This window comes from Triticum urartu, chromosome 2A (assembly GCF_056163025.1).
Source record: "Triticum urartu cultivar PI428250 chromosome 2A, HENAU_Tu73, whole genome shotgun sequence".
NCBI classification, from domain to species: Eukaryota; Viridiplantae; Streptophyta; class Magnoliopsida; order Poales; family Poaceae; genus Triticum; species Triticum urartu.
The window spans coordinates 156,550,614-156,559,190 of NC_141874.1; positions in this window are offsets into that span (position 1 = coordinate 156,550,614).

The following is an 8,577-nucleotide window of genomic DNA, read 5'->3' on the forward strand; positions in this document are numbered from 1 at the left end:
ATGGACCTTCTAATCCAATTAAGGCTACTGATATTCCATCAACTCCAGAAAAAGCCGCTGGCGAGAAGGAAGATGAGGTTATCATCACTGGCGCTGGCCACACATCCCCTGGCCATCCTGTTGTACTGGCAAAACATAGTGCCAAAGAAGAACGTGTTGCGATGGAGAAAGGCAAGTGGAGCACCGATTTATCAAGCTATGCCCACCTTAACACCCAAGAGCTCCATTCTGGTTTTCTGAACCGTCTGTACTCAAATCGTGACTATGAAGCCGGTTTAGTGAATTTGATGAAGCAATGTTATGAAGTAAGTACAAATCCTTTTCTCTCTTAAGTCCAATTGTAAGTATCAATTCCAGTAGCTCCCAAGGGCCTATTTATGATAGTAATAAAAAATCGGGACTTCATAATACCATATTTTTGCATACTTATCCTCCAAGGGTCGGTTGATCCTTTTTCTTAAAAGTAAACCGATACTTTAGCATTGTATCCTTGTAACTTTCGCCTGTGTAATCCCAAAGGGCCGGTTTACCTTTCCAAGGTGAACCGGGACTTTAATCACTGTTACTTTTGAGCAGATGTACATTAGCCCCCAAGTGTCAAGAATAATGCTTGTATTATACTTGGGACTTGAAATAATTTTCCAGAATGAAGCTCGTAGGCATTAGCCCCCAAGGGCAAAGTGCATAACTTGTTATACACTTGGTACTTCAAATATAGACAACCTGTTGATGACCTGTCTGTTCTTTATAGGCTGAGCTAAGCAAAAAGGACTCTCAAACCACTGATCTTCAAGAGAACATCAAATCTCAACAAGCGGAGGCTTCTAAAGCCAAAGAGGAACTGACCAATGCCTTAACAACCATGGAGAAGCTAAAAGAAAACTTCAAGAAGGAACGTGCAGATTAGGACATGGAGAAGGCTGCTTTAGTAAAGAAGGCCGAAGACGCAGAGACATCCCTTAAACCGGTGGTCGAAGAACTGGCCGGTTTAAAGCGGCAATTAAACGCTATGACCTCTGCTGTATTTGGTGAGTATCCTCATCTGATATTTTTCAAGTCATTCTAATGTATCAATTACCGGTTTACTGATGCTTGTAATGTCACAGGGACCCGCATTACCCATCTGGGTTCTGACATGTGGATGAAGCTGAAGGAAGCCTACACCTTGATAGAGCAGTTGTATTCTGGATCTCAACGGGCTATCTGCACTGCTGCTTATAAAAGGCCTCCTCCAAAACTGATAAAAGAAACTTGAGAAGTTGTCCATGTTGCCTGCCCGGTTAGATGAACTCAAAAGATCAGCTGCAAGGTCCGGCGCACTGATTGCGCTAATCCGGGCCAAGGCATGGATTCCAGATCTTGAACTGGTAGATATTGGCCAAGGCTACCCTAGCATGAAGGAAGATGGTACATAATTTAATATTGATGATCTCCGAAGGCTGACAAGGGAAATGCAACCCATAGCTAGCAAATTGGCGGATGAAATGGATCTGTCTCATTATTAGCCGCTTTATGATGTTGATCAGAAAAGATATCCGGCGCCGATGCATGATGTAGAGGATCTTGTTCCACCAATTCGTAAGCACACTTATTCCCCTAACATTGATCATTCCCCCCTTATAAGTGAAGAAGCCGCTTTCCAAGCTTTAACTGGAATCGATTGGACAACAATTGACTTCCAGCCACTGGGTAGAGATGAGGAGGATGCACCGACTCAAGATGACCCGCAAACTTCAAGTCGTCCTGGTGATGAATCCTAAACCGGAGGCGGTTTAAGTCGTTGCAGCCTACCATTTTTGCTAAAACAATCATCTTATATGCTGAAACAAATTTGTCTGTTATGCCATCGAGCATACTTATGTTGCTGGATACTGATAACTCGCCATGCTTTTGGGATTTTTATTATATGCATAATCCACAATGGGTGTATGTTAACTTGTTCCTGCATATAAGATAATGAAAAGGGTCCTGGCGGTTTACCGCTGGATGGGTCATGATGCCCAAATATATAACCCGGATGTAGAACCAAGGCTGGTATAGCATAGAAAATACCTGCTACCTCGTTTGCTTGACCCATGGTTGTTTGAAATAGGGGTGATTAACACCTATCTGGAGTATTGATGACTCCGTCCAAACTTGCCGGTTTATGATAAAACCATACCGGGTTATAATAAACACCAGCTTTATCCATATAAAATTGGTGACTTGTAGTCAAAACCAGACCGGAGCAATAAACGCTAGATTATAGCTGATCATGGACTTTAACAATTTAGCATTGTAAGCCACGCCGGGTTGTAATAAACGCTGGTTTATCAGAAAATACTTATGAATATTGTCAAAAGAGAAAAACTTTGTAAAACACACAAAAAGAATATGCAAGGCTTTTCATGGGCTGACAGGCTCTAAATCGAGGCTTTTCATGGGCTGCCAGCCGACTGAGTTAAACCATTTTTCAAAGCCTTTTAAGATGGACCTCAATCTTTAACCAATCACCGTTTTAACTTTGACAAGTTCAAGGTCTATAAGATTGACTTGTCAAACGTTCGACGGGTCATACCAGGTTTACCTGGATGGAGTGGCTTACTTAAAGAGGCAGGATAACCCAGGGTTTTAGGTGAATACACCTAGCTTCCAAGCCTGACTTGATAGCCTATTGCAAGGGTGCAGACTCTTTGTTCTTTGAGAAGCAAAGAGCCCCCAAGCAACATGTGAGCTATGCTCGGTGGGTGCCTATGTTTGAGTTGTGCTGGTGCAACACTCTCTTTGGCCCCACATAATTTCCTTTTGGCCTTAAGCCTATTGTAAGTGCATCTAGTGCCACCCCTAGTTGGTTTTGGAGTATTGACAACAAACCTAGTTGAGGGACTAATGTGTTTGTGAGAATTGCAGGATAACACAGGTAGAAGTCCCTCATTGATTCGGTTTTCCTACCAGAGATGACCCCTAAAAATGTATGAAGACATTGATGTCAAAGGTGGTATGTGAAGATACTCACATTGAAGACTATGACAAGAGAAGACATCGCATGAAGCCTATGGAGCTCGAAGACTTAGACCTTTCGTAGTTCTTTTTCTTCTTTATTGAGTCATAGGAACCACCGCACTGTTAAGTGGGGTCCAAGAGAACAAGTCAGAATGACTGAAGTGATGCTTAACCAAAACCTATGTCTTCGAGTGAAGACTATGAGAGCGAATCTTGTCCAGAGTCGGACAAGTCAGCTTTGCTTGTAGCCCAAGTAAAGTTGTCGTGTGTGTTTGAAATCTGACCGTTGAAACACGTGTCAGTTCCTTAGTGACCCAGGGTCATTTCGGACAAATCAGGTCGGGTTGCCTAGTGGCTATAAATAGCCCACCCCCTACAACCATAAACGGTTGGCTGCTCAGAGTTAAAGTACGGCTTTTGTCGTTTGAGAGCAACCCACCTCGAAGCCTTTGAGAGAGAATTCCTTGCGAGTGAAAGTGCGTTATATCGACTAGGGGGGGTGAATAGGCGGTTTTTATGAAAGTCTTCAAAACGTGGAAGTTATGAAGACAAACAGTAGAGATATGCCTATTACTATGCAGCGGAAGTTAGACTACACTAGGCAAGCCATGGTCAAGTAGCAACAGAGTGAAAGCACAGTGACAAATAGCTCTAGTGTAATTAGGATCAGGTAGGAAGATACTATGAAGCCAAACAGATCATACACTCACGTTGTGAAGACAAAAGATAGAACAGACACGCAATGACTTCACAATGAGTGATCAGTAAGTAAAAGGGAGTGAAGATGAAACCAGTGACTCGTTGAAGACAATGATGTGTTGGACCAGTTCCAGTTGCTGTGACAACTGTACGTCTGGTTGGAGCGGCTAGGTATTTAAACCTTAGGACACACAGTCCCGGACACCCAGTCCTGAACGCGCAGCTCAGGACACCAAGTCCTCACCGCATTCTCCTTGAGCTAAGGCCACATAGTCCTCGCCCAATCACTCTGATAAGTCTTCAAGGTAGACTCCCAAACCTTTACAGACTTCGTTCACTGGCAATCCACAATGTCTCTTGGATGCTCTGAACGCGACGCCTAACCGTCTGGAGGATTCACAGTCCTCAAGTGTACTAAGTCTTCAGATCACACAGACAAGAAGACTTAAGTGATGCCCAATGTTCTCTGGCTCTGGGTGGTTAGGGCTTTTCTCCTCGCTAGAAATTTTCTCTCAAAGGCTTCGAGGTGGGTTGCTCTCAAACGACAAAAGCCGTGCACTGAAATCTGAGCAGCCAACCGTTTATGGTTGTAGGGGGTGGGCAATTTATAGCCACTTGGCAACCCGACCTGATTTGTCCGAAATGACCCTGTGTCACTAAGGAACTGACACGTGTCTCAACGGTCAGATTTCAAACTCTCATGGCAACTTTACTTGGGCTACAAGCAAAGCTGACTTGTCCGGCTCTGGACAAGATTCGCTCTCATTGTCTTCACTCGAAGACATAGGTTTTTGGTTTAGGCATCACTTCAGTCATTCTGACTGGTTCTCCTGGACCCCACTTAACAGTACAGTGGTTCCCATGACTCAACACAAAAGAAAAAGAACTACGAAAGATCTAAGTCTTCGAGCTCCATAGGCTTCATAACGTGTCTTCTTTTGTCATAGTCTTTAATGTGAATATCTTCATATACCACCTTTGGCTTCAATGTCTTCATACATTTTTAGGGGTCATCTCTGGTAGTAAAACCGAATCAGCGAGGGACTTCTACCTGTGTTATCCTGCAATTCTCACAAACACATTAGTCCCTCAACTAGGTTTGTCGTCAATACTCCAAAACCAACTAGGGGTGGCACTAGATGCACTTACAATCTCCCCCTTTTTCGTGATTGATGACAAACTAGTTGAAGTTTTCAACGGGGAATATAGTCTGTGAAATTGTAAAGGATAAGGAATTGTCTTCATAAGTTTCAAGGGCTCCCCTTGAAGATGTGCATATAAGTTAATTTGCTTTTGGAATGCAAATGCACATGGCAGGTTGTACTTGTGGAGATCCAATTCAGCTTATGATGACAATCCACTATGCATGTGAAAGTATATGAAGATAATGACATGCATAATGGAAAATGGACGTCTGCAGAATGAGATAAGTGCGGAATTTATCGTCGCACATGCGGAATTTATCTTCGCAAACAGGGTGGCAAACAAGTAGGAGACGACCATCGAGTTTTAGTGTTACAACTCAAAGAACCAAATGAAGCAAAAACGAGAGTTGTAAGCACGAAGCAAAATATAAGGCACCCGCCCATATGAACCCGCTTGAAGACTATCAATCTCATATGCTTCTCCCCCTTTTGTCAGTAATGACCAAAAAGGTTTGAAGACATAGAGCCTCTACTCGTTCCCATGAGGAGTAGATGAAGTAGCAGGGTTGTTGGCGTTGTTTGGCGGTGCAGAAGAGCTTGGAGGTGCTGAAGCAGGTGGCGGTGAGGTAGCATCATCTTCTTCATCAATAATTCTGGCAGTGACTATGGCAGCAGAGGAAGAAAACTCAGAGTCTTAAAGAGATGGAGTCCCCAGCAGCACAGCTCTTCGAGGAGGTGTGGAGTCAAATTTGAATCTCTCAGTGAAGCCATCCTCTTGAAGATCAGCTTCAGAAAGCATCATCGTTAGCCCTTTCCATGTGCGGCGACAGGTTTCATGGGCAACGAAAGCGTTCTTGGTGGCAAGATTTCGGATGCGATTTACATCCAACAAGAGGCTTTTCATCTGTCTCTTCAACCAGTCATGATGCCTATCTTGCTTTTGATGAAGGGCCACAAGAAGCTCTCGGTCGTTGAGAACACGAGTGCGCTTCTTGGGTCTTGAAGCGGTGGCACTGTCAGTGGCTTCAGTTGAAGCAGGGTGTGGCGCACGTGTAGTGCCAGCCAAAGGATACACCCTGGAGATGGCTTCAACACCTTCAACGTTCTGAGTGAAGCTCTAGTGTTCTTCATTCTGAAGACTCAAAGGTTGCTTGGCAGGCTCAGGATATATAGCTTCAGCAGAGGTATCCACATCTGGCAAGAAGATCCGATGGTTGCGGGCTGAGGGCTGATATGAGATCGCTGAGTGAAGCTTGATCAGTCTCATTACCCAAGGAGCATAGAACTTCAAACCAAGTAAATCTGAGCCTGATGCAGCAAGTTGGCGTATGAAGAAGTCCTGTGCATTGAAGCATTTGCCATGAAGGATACAAAATATCAGAGTCTTCATTGCACCCTCGATCTTGGCATTTGGAGAGTGCCCTTTGATAGGCCAGAGAGTCCGCCGGATAATGTGATAGATGGTCCTGGGCAGGTACTCAAAGTCTTCAACGAAGAACTCTGTTGGATAAGGAGCATCGTGGGGCAATGGCTTCATCATGGAGAGCATCTGACTCATATTTGGTTCAGGCCTCTAAAATATGCTCTCAATAGCTTCAGTGTGTAGCCGACAACCTTGCTCGAAGAATTCGCCTGGAGTGGGCAGGCCTGTGAGCTCAATGATATCAAATGCATTGGCTTCGTGATGGACGTTGCCGGTCATCCACTCCAGGACCCAAGTCTTTGGATCTCTGTTGTATCCTCTGATGTGCAGTGTGGCATAGAATTGTAGCAGGAGCTCTTCATTCCAATGCTCTTCATCAGTAACAAACTATAGCAAACCCACTTGTTTGAAGCAATCCAACGCTTCCTCTAGATAGGGCAGACCAGCAATAGCTTCAACATCAAGGCGCTTGTGCGGGAAAATGCGACCTTGGTTGTACAGTATGCATGAGTAGTAGCTGCGCTGAGGATAACTCCAGAACCTATCTGATGAAATCCTTTCCCTTGAATAGGGGTTCTTGGATCTATTGAAGAAAGTATTATCTGCCCTGAAGCCATTGATGTTGAAGGAGCCAGGTGCTGATGCAGGACCTGAGAACCTTGGCAGTATGGGGATTGGCTTCTGGACCTGAGGCCTGTGCTCAACATGATAGTTGAATTGGGGACCTGCAGCAGACTCAGGAACAGAAGTTGTAGGTTCAGTGGCTTCGCTGTCTTCTGAAGCTTTTGCTGGGGAGGGCTCCACATCAGCTTTGTTGTTGGTTGTGGCAGCCTCAAGATTTTCATCCTCCGCTTGACTAGCTGGAGGGTCGGTCACAAGCACGTTCTCCTGGAGAACTGCTTCTTGGTGGAGCAGAGGAGTGGGCTCTTGTGGTGCTTCTTCTGCGGCTGATGCAGCCGGAATGTCTTCAGCATAGACTTGAGGCCTTGGACCTTTGCGAAGCTTGCGGAATGCAGACGACGCCTGTGGGATTGGAGTGGGCTGGGCCTCATAGTCTTCTTTCTCTTGAGGGCGATCCGCCCATGAAGCATCCTGTGCAATTGGCGTCAGTGGACGACCAATGCTGATGAGTTCGCTGTGTTCTAATTGAGGAAGGGCTGCATCATCTTCTACATTGTCATGATGACCAATGTCTTCAGCAGCGATGGGATCAGCTGCTGGAATGTCTTCAGGAACAGGAGCCTCTGTGGAAGCAGGCTCATGCACCGTCAGTTGACGTTCTGCGTCAGGGTGAACCATAGAAATAGGTTCAACTATCAAGGGCTCTGCGGGAGCAGCCCGAGATTTCTTGGTCTTTCTCTTTTTCTTGCTGGGGGCAGTAGGAGAGGCTTCAGAGCTTTTCCTCTTCCTGGCTTCAGCCTCAGCAGTTCTTGTCTTCTTGAGCTCTGAAGCTGTTGATCGGCTCTTTGGCTTCGAGCCAGTCGTTGCAGTTGGGAAGACAAGCGGAACTGCTTCCTGCCTTGGTGTCTCTTGTTCAGCTGGAACAGTCTTCTTCTTTTTCTTTGCGGCCATCTTGGGGTTGATGCCAGGACGCCCAAGTGCCTTGCGCTTCTCAGCCTCATTGTAGGCCTGCACACATCTGTCTGCCAGAGTCTTCATTCGCTCCCGCGAACCTTGAGCTTCTGCACGCTTCTTCAGAAAGTTTTCCTTTAGTTCGTGCAACATGATCTTGAAGCTCTTCACTTCTTGCACGCTGAGCTTGGCCATATGCTTCTTGAACTGAGCCTTTTCATGATCAATTTTCTGCTTCAGTTCAATAATGCGCTGGGCAATTGCAAGTTCTGAAGCAATAGCGCCTTGGAAGGCGACGCTGAAGCCAACGGGCAGCTGCAGATCTTCGAAGCTGATGTTTGGTGTGGCAAACCATTCGTCGATGAAGTTGTGGATGATGGCGACATCAAAGAGAGGCAAATTGTTGAAGATTTCAGCTTCATCTTTTCTCTTGATGAGCTGCTTGAGAGCGTCATCTCCAAGATCTTCATCACTTGACAGATCAATGGCTTCGCTGCGCAGAATGGCAGTAGCTGTGAGCTTTTTGCTGGTGTGTGGCTGAGGCATCTTGGCCTTCTGGGGCTTGGAAACGCGGGATACGTCTTCAGACTGCACACTGTCTTTAGGAGGTGCAGTTGCCAATGGCTTCGCCCTTGAGATTTTTGGTGAAGGGGCCGGCTTTGAAGCTTTTGGCTTCTTCAACTGCTTTGGCTTCGGTACAGCAGGAGCTTCATCAGACTCAGAGTTAGCTGGAGGGTCATTCACGGCAGTCCCTTG